This window comes from Carya illinoinensis, chromosome 14 (assembly GCF_018687715.1).
Source record: "Carya illinoinensis cultivar Pawnee chromosome 14, C.illinoinensisPawnee_v1, whole genome shotgun sequence".
Taxonomy (NCBI): domain Eukaryota; kingdom Viridiplantae; phylum Streptophyta; class Magnoliopsida; order Fagales; family Juglandaceae; genus Carya; species Carya illinoinensis.
The window spans coordinates 7163561-7179833 of NC_056765.1; positions in this window are offsets into that span (position 1 = coordinate 7163561).

Below are 16273 nucleotides of genomic sequence, written 5' to 3' on the forward strand. Positions count from 1 at the left end.
ACTGCCACATATGGTTTTACCTTTAAAGAGTTTTTAAAAAGATTTCCATTTGTTATCAAGATTGGTGTTATATAATTTATTTACTTAATGTTATTGATTTGCTATTAAATAATTGCATGCTTAACGACTAACCAATTTGTTGAATAAATTGGTAGATCTTTGCATTACTATATAAGAATGTGTGGGTAATTTCAATAAATGTGGAACTCAAACTTCTTGATTATACGATACTAAACTTCTTAGTATAATATGGATCATACTATTAGAACTGATGGTTCTAATTGATCATTATAATTGTTATTATTATTATTTTTTTATGTTTTTAATATTTTTAACATTTATAAAAAAAATAAATATATAAATTCAATAATGGTAATAATAAAACTCTCTTGAATGTTAATAATATAATAATGTATTTATGTCTGTTTGTGAAAAAGCAGTGGTTCTACACAACACTACACCTAGAGGGGGGTGAATAGGTGTAATCTAATTTTTATGGCCTTTTGAAAATTAGTCAAACAATCAGTTAATAAATGAATCAAATAACACAAATAATCAACACATGATTTTGATCACGGAGTGAAAACTCATTTGAAGAACATCTTCAAAATCTAAAACCACTCCGAGTGTAAGACACCACCTCAAATCCACTATAGAAATTTTAGTTTGTTACAACCAATTTAGAGACACTCACAAAACCTTTGTAGTAGCTAAACTTGGCTTGGAACACCACGAGTTACCCACTCGATCTCTACACGCATGTAGTGTCGGAACTCCGACCTTCCTATAGCTTCCTACGAGAACCTCTCGATTTCTGCATCAACAGCAGCTCCGGACTCTTCCGGCCAACAAAAATGTCCACTTCAATGGACTCAAGTAAGAGTTGATTTTGAGTGTGTTGTGGTGGAGAAGTGTTTATCCAAGAGAGAATCAACCAAATGGGGAAGAGGTTGCTCTAAGAAGTTCTTGGAGGCCCTTAGGGTTTTTGCTCTGATTCTCCACACTTAGAACAAAAGTTAAGCTGTTCTATTTATAGTTCCCATCAAATGAGGCGCTTCAAAACCCTACATTGTAAGAGATCTGGAACATTGGCTTGAGCAAAGTGTCGAGCGAAGGTCGAGCGCCACAATCTGCCTGAGTTCGCTCGAGCTCAAAGTCGAGCGACACACTCTGCCTGGGTTCGCTCGAGCTCAGTGTCGAGCGAGGGTCGAGCGGTTGAATCTGCCTAAGTTTGCTCGAGCTGCATGTCGAGCGAGGGTCGAGCAGTGCAATTTGCCCAAGTTCGCTCGAGCGCCCTGTTGAGCGAGGGTCGAGCGAAGTCACGTGTTCTGACCAATAAGGGGCACACTTCAAGCCTTTCCGCAACAACACTTGTTACAACACTATTTTACACAGGTTTTCACAAGAATATGCCAATACGCTCATTTTTCCCTCAACAATCTCCCCCTTTGGCATTTCTGTGACAAAACCTCTAACTTATACATATGACTTAATCCTAGCACACCCAACTAGATCCATATTCTTGAACATGTTGAAATATTTCTGCACACGCTTAGCAAACGGTTAAACATACCCATTCATATATGTACAAAAATGTGTTTGCAATTCTCAAATCATAATTCATGAACAGTCATGTCAAGAACAGTTTTTAGAAAAGAAATATTTCATTAAGCAACAAATCAGAGATTGAGTTCAAGAAACATCAGTCAAACAACAGCAGCTAACATGAGATATAAATCAACAGACATAACCAAAAGCTGCTGTTCCCCCAAAAAATGTGTTAGTAACACTGTGTTACTAAACAACTAACACTCCCCCTGAGTTAGTACAAGTAACACTCCACACTCCCCCTGAGTTAATACTGTACTACTCCCCCTCAACAATAATCTCCCCCTTTTTGTCACAAGAGGCCAAGGGTCTCAATCATCACCATCGGCATCCTCATCATCCTCATTAAGCTGTCTTTCAATGTCGTTTAAGCGTTGGGTCACAAGCTGCTGCAGGTTATCAACTTTAACATTGAGGCTGTGAACCGTAGCATCTATAGTATCGAACCTGGTGTCAAGGCGGGCTAGATATTCAAGAACCTGCTGAAGACTGGGCTCCGACGAACCGGGGGCCGAAGTGGATGGCTAAGAGCTGGATGCGGCCGAGGTAGACGGTTGAGAACTAGATGGTCGGGAGCTCGAAGGCTGAGAGGAGGGAGCATGGGTGCTCAACACGGAGAGGGTGTGGAGTTGTGTGAGCACGACTGAGCTGGACCGTCCTACAACCAATAGGAGCCTTAAGTGCAATTCTAGGCTCCTGAGGATGTAAAGCAATAGACTGGGAGAGGGCCAGTCGGGTGATTAGACACGATAAGGGCAAACCAGTCCGTGTTTTGGAGGACCGATACGTGACTCGTCTCGAGAATGTGCTTCCAAGTGCAGAAGTGTCAAGTTGTATCAAGGATAAGTCCAGGATCGTATTCCACAGGGACAATGGGTTATCAAAGCATTTATGAGATTTTTTTGGTTTTTGGGTAACATGGTGTCGATTATAAGAGGTGAAAATAAAAAGAAATGCAAAAAGACAATCGAAACTGAAATTGGAGTTTCTGAAAAACAAATTAACAAACACTTGGGTTGGGTTTGAGATTCTCTTTATTTCGGATTCTAGATAAATTTTCTCGATTACCAATCCAGTCAAGGCATTGATAAACGGAAGATAAAACGGTTAAGCTCAAGTTGTGCAATATTTTCCTAAGGGATTTTCTATTTTTACTAGCCGTTACACGCGTTAACAAACAAACGAGAGAAACCTTGATAATTTCAAGCTTTTGTTGTGCCTTACGTCAACAACAAAACAAGAGCAAGAGCTTCAATCCCTTTTTTTTTTTTGAATCCAAACAAATCACGTCCCGTTAAAGCTTTTGTTGTGCCTTACGTCAACAACAAAACAAGAGCGAGAACCGTAATCTATTTTTAATTTAAATCCGGCTAGTAATATAGTGAAATCAACAATCAATCACAAAATATTGCATCGATCTAGGATCTAAAATAAATTAAGTCTCATTCCACAACCCAAGTTTTAGAATTTAGCTACACATGATGTTTTTAACAAAAATTAATCTTAACAAAGCCATATTAAAATCTGTGAGAACGTATTCAAATGAGATGAAAAATAATATTAACCGGACGAAAGATAAAGGAACAAGTATAAAAACTACAATAAGCAACGTAAACGAAAAGGTAAAGGTAACAGAAAATAAATTCCAGCCATCTCTTAAACTCTAAACTAACAAGAACGAAAAGAAAACATAACCAAAGCTAAGAACAAAATTCTGCTGCTGCCACTTGAAAACAGAAAACAAAAAGAAAACAACTGAAAATAAACTGCCCGACTCAAGGTCTAAACGAAAACAAAATAAGAAAACAAAGACTTCAAGCTCCTACTGCTCCTATGCCGAACGAGAATACAAAGCAACTGAAAAACAACAAAACTTAGCTAGTAGCCGAATGAGAATAAAATGAAAAAAACAACAAATTCAACTACTACTAAACTCCTACAGCTATCCCGAAGGATTCAACCAAAAGCCCTACAGCCTTCCTCCTCCGGGTTCCAGCCCTCCTTTTATAGTCATGCTTATGTGCAAGTTGCTGAGTGAATGAAGTGTGTTTGCTGTGATGCATGTGCTTGTGTTTCTTGAGTGATGATTGCTGCTGTGTTGTAAAGCTGAGTGACTTGAATTGCCGAGTGATGATTGCTGTGTTGAGTGATCTGATTTGCTGCCATGTGCTCTTCAACTCATTTGTGCCTCCGTATGAAAGCAAGGCAAGCCCCCACTCGGTCTCCACTTCATTCCACCAACCTTTGAACTATTTTTTTTCTTTTCTTTTCTGTTTTATTTTCTTCCGTAAGCTCCCACTCTCACTATATTCATGCATTCAGCCGAACCGACCCCACTCTCTCATCGACCCACTCTCTCAATTCTTTTTTTTCTTTCTATTCTAATCAATCAGTCGGTGCCTTCGTCTAGCAATATATATAAATATGCACGTACAGCTGCCTCTTTAAGCACAATAAAATCCAGCTACACGGCTCAAATTCCAATTTAATTTCTTCCACGAGTTGAACGGAAAAGAAATGCTGCTGCTCGTGTCCCCTGCTGTTACGATTACCATCCATTTTCTTTAATTATGAGCCGTAATCATCAGCACATATCACTTACTCCACTCACTCATTTCTCCCTCTCTACCACTTTCCGTATAGTGCTTCTCCCACTTGCCTCTCCACTAGCATAGCACTCCTTTTTCTATTCTATTGACTGGAAACTTGGCCCCACAGCTCACTCATTACAGCTAACACTCATTATGCTGCTCAATGTAATCAATAGCATCCTGTCGGCAGCATTTACACTTCTCCACACACTTCTCCAACACGTAAACCAGCCGGTCAAATTCCTTCATCCATTTTTTCTTTATTTAATAACCTTTCTCTTCCACTTTGTTGAAAATTCATACACACCCCTCCGTTTCGGTTCATGTGCATCTGTTTTTGGTTAGTCCAAATAGTTGGTCTGCTTGGTTGAATTTTCTGCTTTCTGTTTTGCATGTGTGAGCTGCATGGTTGCTGCACATGTGATTTTTCTGCAACTGTGTTTGTATGAATGTTGTCCGAGTGAGTTTCTGCATGTTATGTTCCTGCTGCATGTGTATTGCCGATTGCATTTGTCATTGTCTTTATTTATTCCATGGGGTCCCGCATAAGCTCAACAATTCTTTTCAACAGCCACCTTGATTCCGTAGAAATGCTTTGACTGAAAATCCAATTTTATTCAAGCTGAAAATAAGTAAATAAAAATAACACTCAAACATAAATTAAAATAAAAAAAATAGATTATCACAAATATGTTATATATGTGAGGAAATATTGTCCCATTAAATTATAGTTATAAAATTAAGCATAAACTCATGCTTTTAATCAATTTAAATCATAACTCGTATTTATGCTTATTAACTATTTTTCCATCTAAAACCAATAATAATGTCATGATGAATTTAAAATACATTGGTTTTAAATAGCTAAAATATGCAATATTTCAGCTCAATCACACCCCCCAACTAGCATTTTGCTAATCCTTGAGCAAAATAGTGAAAATTAATTGAGATGAATATTGCATAAAGCTCGAAATTCAAACAAAAACAATCAAACATAATTCTGAATTCTCACAAAAAATCGGTTAGTGACTACTCAACACCAGGAGTTATATCCACAAGGAAAGTCTCAGTAATTGTTCACATAGAATTGGGGCAAATGTATCAGAACTCGAATATGTGTGTGTGGCTACACCTCTGTATGTTCCTCACTAATAAACATGATTTATCATAGGATTTTTCAACCTTAAGATTAATCATTTTTGATTCTAACTACCTCAAAGCCAAAGGGACTAGCAGTTTTCACGCCAACTCTGTTTAAAGGTTGATCATTCAACCCCCAAAGTTTTGGGTAACTGTTTCTAGCCCTTTATTTAAGAAAACTTACACGATTTTTCTTTTTTTTTTTTTTTCGTTTTCTTTTCTTTTCGTTTCTTTTTTTTTTTTTCTTTTTTTTTCTTTTTTTTATATAAGGCTCGGTAGTCCTGCAGTTTACTTCTCCTGTTTTAAATCAATGAACATTAATGAGGAACACTACAAGTGTAAGCATGTGCAAAATGTTCTTTCAAAAACTTGCCCTTCATTCTATATAAATTATACTAATTCTCATTTTTGTAAATGTCGCATCCCGGTGTTTCAAGTCACTCCTCAACAAAATATGATGCATCATAAGTCATGTTCTATGCTTAAGGTTGAAAATAAATCTTCACAAAATAATTCCGCTCAACTACTCCACCAAGATACTCAAATCTAACAAAAATACCAGAAGTGTGTGTTAATCGTGCACCTCACAAATTTTATTTTAATTTTTTTTTTTCTATTTTCATTTTTTTTCTTTATTTTCTTTTTTTTTTTTTTTTTAAAGGAATTGAACACATTTAACAGAAAACCCTCCCCCCAACTAAATGTGACATTGTCCTCAATGTTTAGCAATGAATATCCGATGATGTATGTTATACAATCATGATTAAACAGAGAGAAAACAAATTCACTTGAGATATTTGAGTGCACAAAAGGAGTAGATTTCTGTCAAAGTTAAAAACATAACAGAAAACAAAAGAAGGAAAAACAAAACAACACATATGGTATATACAATGATGATTCAGAAATTAATTCTGATACGCAGGATCCTCCAAAGTAGTGGACCCAAAACAAAATAAACAAAATACAAAACAAGCAAGAAAGAAATTTTTTTTTTTTTTTTTTTTTTTTTTTTTTTTTTTTTACATAAACTTGAGGTTTTTAGCCTCAAGTTTGAGACGCTCATGCTCTTCATACAGCATCAGGTCATCCTTAGCCATGGGAGCTGGCAAGCGAAATGAAGAATCTAAAAGAGACTTCAAATGTCTATTCTTCTGCCGTTCGATTCCTTCCCTTATGTGGGCCTCTTGAGAAATTCGTTGAAGTACAACGATTTGTTCTTTCAGCCTTTCAACCTCATTGTTTTTGGCTTGTACCCTTTGGGAAAAAGCCACAATGGAGGATGAGTAGCGAGTCCCAAGACTCACCAGGTCGTAGATAGCATCTGTGTCCGACCTATTAGCCATACTATTGTTTTCTAGTTGCAGCACGGCACTAATGGTGGCTGCAGAAAGAACAGGCGGTTGGGATGCAGAAGGCCTCATGGATTGATCTTGAGGAATGTTTGAGGAATGAGCCATTGACAGAAGACTAGAAACTTAAAAATGAGAAAGTTGGAAGAATGCAGATGAGTTTATGGAGATGAGAATGAAAACTTGATGCGGATTTGATGAAGTTCAGGACTGATTTTATAGAGGTAGTACAAAGAACTAGACGAGTTATCATCCACGTCAAAAAGCATTGTGATTTCGGTGAAATGACAACTCGGAGCCTCAAATCCCGTTTTTCAACAACATCAGGTGATTTCAAATCTCCAGACACTCTTGTCAGATCACGGACGGATCCAACTATTCTTTTAACTTTCAAATCTCCAGCCACTTGTCAGATCACGGACGGATTATTATTCTTTTCAACTATCTACAGTCACACTTGTCGGATCACGGACGGATCCAACTTTTATTTATTATTTTTTTTATTTTTTTATTTTTTTTATATTTTTTATATTTTTTTATTTTTTTATTTTTACTAACACTCTCCCCAAAGTGGACCAACATTGGGCAAAACAACTAACAGAAGAACCGAAAATTTGAAGAAAAACTGAAGGAAAAAGGAAAAAAAAAAAAAAAAAAAAAAAAAAAAAGTACCTGGATAGCTTTGAAAGGAATGCAGCCAAAATAAAAATAAAAACTGAAGAACAAAACAAAACAGTAAAAAAAAAAATGGATAGATCAAGAACCATCAATTAGGATCAATCAAATGTAGAGTAGATTCCTCAGGTGCAAAGTTAGAAATAAAAGGTTTGAGCCTTTGACCATTAACCTTAAAAATGTTACCATTGAGAGGATTCATTATCTCTATAGCACCATGAGGAAAAACAGTTTGTACCACATAAGGCCCACTCCATCGAGACCTTAACTTACCAGGGAACAAGTGTAACCGAGAGTTGTACAATAACACTTTTTGATTAGGCTCAAAAGTCTTACGTTGGATGTGTTTGTCATGGAAGTTCTTCATTCTTTCTTTGGACAACTTAGAGTTGTTGTAGGCATCCTTCCTCAACTCATCCAACTCAGACAACTGCAATTTTCTCACACAACCAGCTTTATCAATGTTAAAATTGCATTGTTTAATGGCCCAATACGCTCTATGTTCCAACTCTACAGGCAAATGACAAGCCTTACCATACACTAGTCTATATGGAGACATGCCCAAAATGGTTTTAAAGGCTGTTCTATAAGCCCACAAGGCATCAGACAATCTCAAAGACCAATCCTTCCTGTTCGGGTTAACTGTTTTTTCAAGAATGTTTTTAATCTCCCTATTTGCTAATTCAGCTTGTCCATTGGTTTGAGGATGATAGGGGGTAGAAATTTTGTGATGGATACCATACTTCTTCATTAAGGCCGAGAAATGCTTGTTACAAAAGTGGGTGCCATTATCACTGATTATGGCTTTAGGCATGCCAAATCTTGCAAAAATGTTTTCTTTCAAAAATTTTAAAACAACTTGATGATCATTAGATTTGCAAGGGACTGCCTCAACCCACTTAGAAACATAGTCAACAGCAAGCAAAATGTATAAATAGCCATAAGAAGAAGGAAATGGTCCCATAAAATCTATCCCCCAACAATCAAAAATTTCAATCACTAGCATGGGTTGCATAGGCATCATATTTCTCCTAGTGATTCACCCTAATTTCTGACAAGGTTCACAAGTTTTACAAAATCTAAAAGCATCCTTGAACATGGTTGGCCAATAAAATCCGCTTTGAAGAATTTGGGCCACTGTTTTGTGGGCTGAAAAATGACCACCACAAGCTTCCGTATGGCAAAAATTTAAGACACCAGAAATTTCGTCATTGGGCACACACTTCCTAATGATTTGATCTGAACAATACTTGAAAAGGTAAGGATCATCATAGAAGAACGATCTCACCTCATGCATAAATTTCCGTGTATCTTGAGCGCTCCAATGAGGTGGTGTTTGTCCTGTCACCAAGAAATTTACTATATCAGCAAACCAAGGCAAATTTTCAACTAACATAAGATGTTCATCAGGAAAAGAATCAAGAACAGGTGTCGGTTGTTCAGTTTCAGCAACTGTGAGCCTAGACAGATGGTCGGCTACCACATTCTCTACTCCTTTCTTATCCTTTATGATAATATTGAACTCCTGGAGTAAAAGTATCCATCTAATCAACCTTGGTTTTGCATCTTTCTTTGTCAATAAATACTTGAGAGCTGCATGGTCAGTGAAGATGACTATAGGAGAACCAAGAATATATGCACGAAACTTCTCTAAAGCAAATACCACTGCAAGTAATTCTTTTTCAGTAGTAGAATAATTTTTCTGAGCAAAATTCAAAGTTTTACTTGCATAGTAAATGATATAGGGAAGTTTGTTCCTACGCTGTCCAAGAACAGCTCCTACAGCAAAATCACTTGCATCACACATGATTTCAAAAGAAAGTGACCAATCAGGAGGTTGAAGAATAGGAGCAGTGGTTAGCAAAGTTTTAAGCCGACAAAAAGCTTCTTGACACTCGGGTGTCCAATCAAATTTTACATCATTCATCAATAGCTTACATAGAGGCTTAGAAGTAGAGCTAAAGTCTTTGATAAATCTCCTATAAAAACCCGCATGCCCAAGAAAAGATCTAATGTCTTTAATTGACTTAGGTGTAGGAAGTTTAGAAATCAACTCGATTTTTGCTCTATCTACTTCAAGTCCTCTTGATGAAACAATATGTCCCAGAACAATGCCATGTTGTACCATGAAATGACACTTCTCCCAATTAAGTAGCAATTGCTTCTCTTCACACCTGGCCAAAACAGCTTGTAAATTGGTTAAACAACTCTCAAATGAATCACCAAATACAGAAAAATCATCCATAAACACTTCTAAAGTGTTTTCAATCATGTCACTAAAAATGCTAAGCATGCATCTTTGAAAAGTTGCTGGTGCATTGCATAAACCAAAAGGCATTCTCCTAAAAGCAAAAGTATCAAAAGGACAAGTAAAGGTGGTCTTTTCTTGATCCTCTGGTGCTATTTCTAATTGATAATAACCGGAGAATCCATCTAAGAAACAATAAAAGGCATGTCCAGCAACTTTTTCTAACACTTGATCAAGAAAAGGTAAAGGAAAATGATCTTTCCTAGTGGCGGCATTCAACTTCCTATAATCTATACACATGCGCCAACCAGTAGGAACCCTTGTAGGAATCGATTCATTTTGTTCATTTTTAACTATGGTAAGCCCGGATTTTTTTGGAACTACATGAATGGGGCTTACCCATTTGCTATCCGAGATGGGGTAAATGATACCCACATCAAGCAATTTCAACACCTCACCTTTAACCACTTCCTTCATTGTGGGATTCAACCTTCTTTGCATTTCCCTAGAAGGCTTTGCATCATCTTCTAAATAAATCCTATGGGTACACTCCAAGGGACTTATACCTTTTATATCAGCCATTGTCCATCCAATAGACTTTTTATGCTTCTTAAGGACCTCTAGCAATTTATCTTCTTGTTCACTAGTTAAGTGAGAAGAAATTACCACAGGGAAGGTGCTTTGTGGTCCTAAGAAAGCATACTTCAACTCCAATGGAAGAGGTTTGAAGTCCAAAGTTGGGGATTGCTCCTCCGAAGGTTTGAGGGTTGATGTCAATGGTGGAAGTTGTTCAAATTTTGGCCTCCATGGTGGAGTAACTTGCTGACCTATTGAAGAAACAAAAGATGAGTCATTAACATTATCAAATATTTTCAAATCTTCTTCAAATTCTTCTAAAGAATCAATAAGTTGAAAGTAATGTGCAGAATTTTCATCAATGAAATTTTCCAGCAAATTCACTTCATGAACTTCTTCAACTTCTTGCGGTTGCCTGCAAAGATTAAAAATATTTAGCTCCAAGGTCATATTTCCAAAACTCAATTTCAAAATTCCACTTCTACAATTAATTAATGCATTAGATGTAGCAAGAAATGGTCTACCAAGAATTACAGGAGCTTGGAAAGTAGATGGATTTGACAAGTTCATATCAAGCACCACAAAATCCACAGGATAGTAAAATTTATCAATTTGAACCAAAACATCCTCAACTATACCCCTAGGCATTTTTATAGATCTATCAGCAAGTTGCAAAATGATAGGTGTGGATTTCAGTTCACCTAGACCAAGCTGTTCATACACAGTGTAAGGCAATAAATTGACACTTGAACCAAGATCCAACAAAGCGTGACCAATTTTTGAATTTCCTATCACACAAGCAATTGTAGGTGCTCCAGGGTCCTTGTATTTAAGTGGTGTATTACTCTGAATGATAGCACTAACCTGTTCAGTAAGGAAAGCTTTCTTTTGCACATTCAATTTTCTTTTCACAGTGCATAGATCCTTTAAAAATTTTGCATAAGCAGGAATTTGCTGAATAGCATCTAACAAAGGAATGTTAATCCTAACTTGCTTAAAAATTTCAAGAATTTCCGCGTGATGCTTATCTTTGTGCAAAGGGGCTAACCTTTGAGGAAAAGGTGCAAGTGTAGTGCTTGGGACACTTTCAGATTTCAAAGGATCATGTGCCTCATTTACAGAGGGAGGTTTAGAAGTGTTACCATTCTTTTCTACCTCTTGAGCTGGAACGCCAATCACCTTACCACTTCTCAAGGTTGTAATAGCCTCGACTTGTTTGACATTTGAATTTCCTGCCACATTTTGAAATTGGTGGTTTTGGCCTTGGGGATTAGGCTGAGCTTGTGCAGGGAATTTCCCTTTCTCTTGAGCACTCATGGTTGTAGTCAACCTTGTGACTGACCCTCGAATCTCAGCAATGGCTTGTGAATTTTGACTATTGATAGCAGCTTGGCTTTGCATGAATTGCTGAAAATTGGTGGACAGTTGCTGGAAATTGGTGGATAATTGCTGGAAATTGTCTTCAAGGTTCTTTTTCTGGGCTGGCACCATGTGGTTGGCATACTGAGATGGTCCCGGACCTCCTTGGGTAGTGTAGGGTACAATTTGTGAAGGACCAGCCATGTTGGGTGCAGGCAAGGCAGCTTGATCACCTCTCCAACTGAAATTCGGGTGATTTCTCCATCCCGAATTGTATGTGTTGGAATAAGGACCTGAGAAAGATTTAGCAACCATATTAACAGCATTAGATTGATCCAAAAGAACTTCTTTAAAAGCTGGAATGGTTGGGCAATCATCAGTTGAATGCGTTTGGCCTTCACAAATATTACAGTTCAAGGTAATCTGAGGTACAGCTTGTACTTCATTTACTTTCTTCAGTTCTATGGTTTCTAATTTCTTAGAAATCATAGCCAACCTAGCATTCAAATCATCTACTTCTCTCAGATTATATTTCCCACCCCCTGAAATTGTCCTTGAACTTTCCGACCTATCATGAGCATCAGATGTATCCCATGATTGTGCATTTTCAGCTAGATAATCAAAATATTCAATTGCCTCCTCAGGCTCTTTGTCAAAAAATTCTCCATTACACATGGTTTGTACAAATTGGCGCATTTTAGGTGTCAAACTTTCATAAAAAAAACTAATCACACGCCAATGTTCATAACCATGGTGTGGACATGAATCTAATAGATCTTTGAACCTTTCCCAACATTGATAAAAAGTTTCAGAATCCTTTTGAGAAAAATTCACGATCTGTCTTTTCAAAGCATTTGTCCTATGCATTGGGAAGAATTTTTTCAAAAATCCTGCTTGCATCTCTTGCCATGTTCCTATGGTTCTAGGTCTCAATGAATTCAACCATGTTTTAGCTTTATCTTTTAAAGAAAATGGGAACAACTTAAGCCTTATAACTTCCTCAGTGCAAGTCCGGTCCATGAATGTAGAACAAACTTCTTCAAACTCTTTGATATGCAAATAAGGGTTCTCAGATTCCATGTCATGAAAATGTGGAATTAATGGAATCATTCCAGGTTTGAAATTAAAATTGTTTGCATTCAAGGGTTGAATTATGCATGAGGGTGCGCTAGTTCTAACAGGCTGAAGATATTCTCTAAGTGTCCTGTTTGGATTCTCCACTTCCCTATCATGATTCTCATTTTCAGCCATGATGCTAACAGTGTCTGATGATGATTCAACAGAAGATGATGCAGGGCTAAAAGATGTCAATGATTCTGTCCTAAACAGTCGAGATGTGTGGTCTCTAGTCCAACCAGTCATACAAACAAGAGCAGAAAATCAAAGACTATGAAGAATAAACAGAGAAAAGGGAAAAAGATTAGATGTAGAGGAATGCTTTGATAAACGCCAGTTGTCCCCGGCAACGGCGCCAAAAACTTGACTCGTCTCGAGAATGTGCTTCCAAGTGCAGAAGTGTCAAGTTGTATCAAGGATAAGTCCAGGATCGTATTCCACAGGGACAATGGGTTATCAAAGCATTTATGAGATTTTTTTGGTTTTTGGGTAACATGGTGTCGATTATAAGAGGTGAAAATAAAAAGAAATGCAAAAAGACAATCGAAACTGAAATTGGAGTTTCTGAAAAACAAATTAACAAACACTTGGGTTGGGTTTGAGATTCTCTTTATTTCGGATTCTAGATAAATTTTCTCGATTACCAATCCAGTCAAGGCATTGATAAACGGAAGATAAAACGGTTAAGCTCAAGTTGTGCAATATTTTCCTAAGGGATTTTCTATTTTTACTAGCCGTTACACGCGTTAACAAACAAACGAGAGAAACCTTGATAATTTCAAGCTTTTGTTGTGCCTTACGTCAACAACAAAACAAGAGCAAGAGCTTCAATCCCTTTTTTTTTTTTAATCCAAACAAATCACGTCCCGTTAAAGCTTTTGTTGTGCCTTACGTCAACAACAAAACAAGAGCGAGAACCGTAATCTATTTTTAATTTAAATCCGGCTAGTAATATAGTGAAATCAACAATCAATCACAAAATATTGCATCGATCTAGGATCTAAAATAAATTAAGTCTCATTCCACAACCCAAGTTTTAGAATTTAGCTACACATGATGTTTTTAACAAAAATTAATCTTAACAAAGCCATATTAAAATCTGTGAGAACGTATTCAAATGAGATGAAAAATAATATTAACCGGACGAAAGATAAAGGAACAAGTATAAAAACTACAATAAGCAACGTAAACGAAAAGGTAAAGGTAACAGAAAATAAATTCCAGCCATCTCTTAAACTCTAAACTAACAAGAACGAAAAGAAAACATAACCAAAGCTAAGAACAAAATTCTGCTGCTGCCACTTGAAAACAGAAAACAAAAAGAAAACAACTGAAAATAAACTGCCCGACTCAAGGTCTAAACGAAAACAAAATAAGAAAACAAAGACTTCAAGCTCCTACTGCTCCTATGCCGAACAAGAATACAAAGCAACTGAAAAACAACAAAACTTAGCTAGTAGCCGAATGAGAATAAAATGAAAAAAACAACAAATTCAACTACTACTAAACTCCTACAGCTATCCCGAAGGATTCAACCAAAAGCCCTACAGCCTTCCTCCTCCGGGTTCCAGCCCTCCTTTTATAGTCATGCTTATGTGCAAGTTGCTGAGTGAATGAAGTGTGTTTGCTGTGATGCATGTGCTTGTGTTTCTTGAGTGATGATTGCTGCTGTGTTGTAAAGCTGAGTGACTTGAATTGCCGAGTGATGATTGCTGTGTTGAGTGATCTGATTTGCTGCCATGTGCTCTTCAACTCATTTGTGCCTCCGTATGAAAGCAAGGCAAGCCCCCACTCGGTCTCCACTTCATTCCACCAACCTTTGAACTATTTTTTTTCTTTTCTTTTCTGTTTTATTTTCTTCCGTAAGCTCCCACTCTCACTATATTCATGCATTCAGCCGAACCGACCCCACTCTCTCATCGACCCACTCTCTCAATTCTTTTTTTTCTTTCTATTCTAATCAATCAGTCGGTGCCTTCGTCTAGCAATATATATAAATATGCACGTACAGCTGCCTCTTTAAGCACAATAAAATCCAGCTACACGGCTCAAATTCCAATTTAATTTCTTCCACGAGTTGAACGGAAAAGAAATGCTGCTGCTCGTGTCCCCTGCTGTTACGATTACCATCCATTTTCTTTAATTATGAGCCGTAATCATCAGCACATATCACTTACTCCACTCACTCATTTCTCCCTCTCTACCACTTTCCGTATAGTGCTTCTCCCACTTGCCTCTCCACTAGCATAGCACTCCTTTTTCTATTCTATTGACTGGAAACTTGGCCCCACAGCTCACTCATTACAGCTAACACTCATTATGCTGCTCAATGTAATCAATAGCATCCTGTCGGCAGCATTTACACTTCTCCACACACTTCTCCAACACGTAAACCAGCCGGTCAAATTCCTTCATCCATTTTTTCTTTATTTAATAACCTTTCTCTTCCACTTTGTTGAAAATTCATACACACCCCTCCGTTTCGGTTCATGTGCATCTGTTTTTGGTTAGTCCAAATAGTTGGTCTGCTTGGTTGAATTTTCTACTTTCTGTTTTGCATGTGTGAGCTGCATGGTTGCTGCACATGTGATTTTTCTGCAACTGTGTTTGTATGAATGTTGTCCGAGTGAGTTTCTGCATGTTATGTTCCTGCTGCATGTGTATTGCCGATTGCATTTGTCATTGTCTTTATTTATTCCATGGGGTCCCGCATAAGCTCAACAATTCTTTTCAACAGCCACCTTGATTCCGTAGAAATGCTTTGACTGAAAATCCAATTTTATTCAAGCTGAAAATAAGTAAATAAAAATAACACTCAAACATAAATTAAAATAAAAAAAATAGATTATCACAAATATGTTATATATGTGAGGAAATATTGTCCCATTAAATTATAGTTATAAAATTAAGCATAAACTCATGCTTTTAATCAATTTAAATCATAACTCGTATTTATGCTTATTAACTATTTTTCCATCTAAAACCAATAATAATGTCATGATGAATTTAAAATACATTGGTTTTAAATAGCTAAAATATGCAATATTTCAGCTCAATCAATACGCCTCAAGAATAACCCGACATAGAAGACTTCCTAGATCAATGGAGACACCATTGATCAAGGCATACAGCAGAGTGGCACGGTCAAGACCCACATCACTATTATGACCAGTAGGATCTAAATTCGTAAGAACAATCCTACTGAGAATGAGGTGATCAGGTGTAAAACGAGCAGTTGAAATAGGGGTCGTCCCTTCCCAACTAGTAGGTCGACCACAAAGACAACCAGCAATGACCTGTGGACTAGGAGGAGATGTCCGTGTATAGGGAAACACAGGATAGGACTCACGAGGGGCATTTAGCAGATTCGCTATCATGCCCGGAGTTACTCGGAAAACAATGTTCCAGAGACTGACCTCAAACGAGTCATCAACAGACACGTCATGAATATTGGAGTAAAACTCCCTAACCAACTCCACAGAAGGAGCGGGATGACCAGTGGTCAATGCCTGCCACTGACGAGACTCAAAAATGCGGGGAATGATAGTCTCGGTAAGCTCACCTAAAGCCACTTCACGCTCGACTATGGGAGTACGATGCGAGAAGTTCTG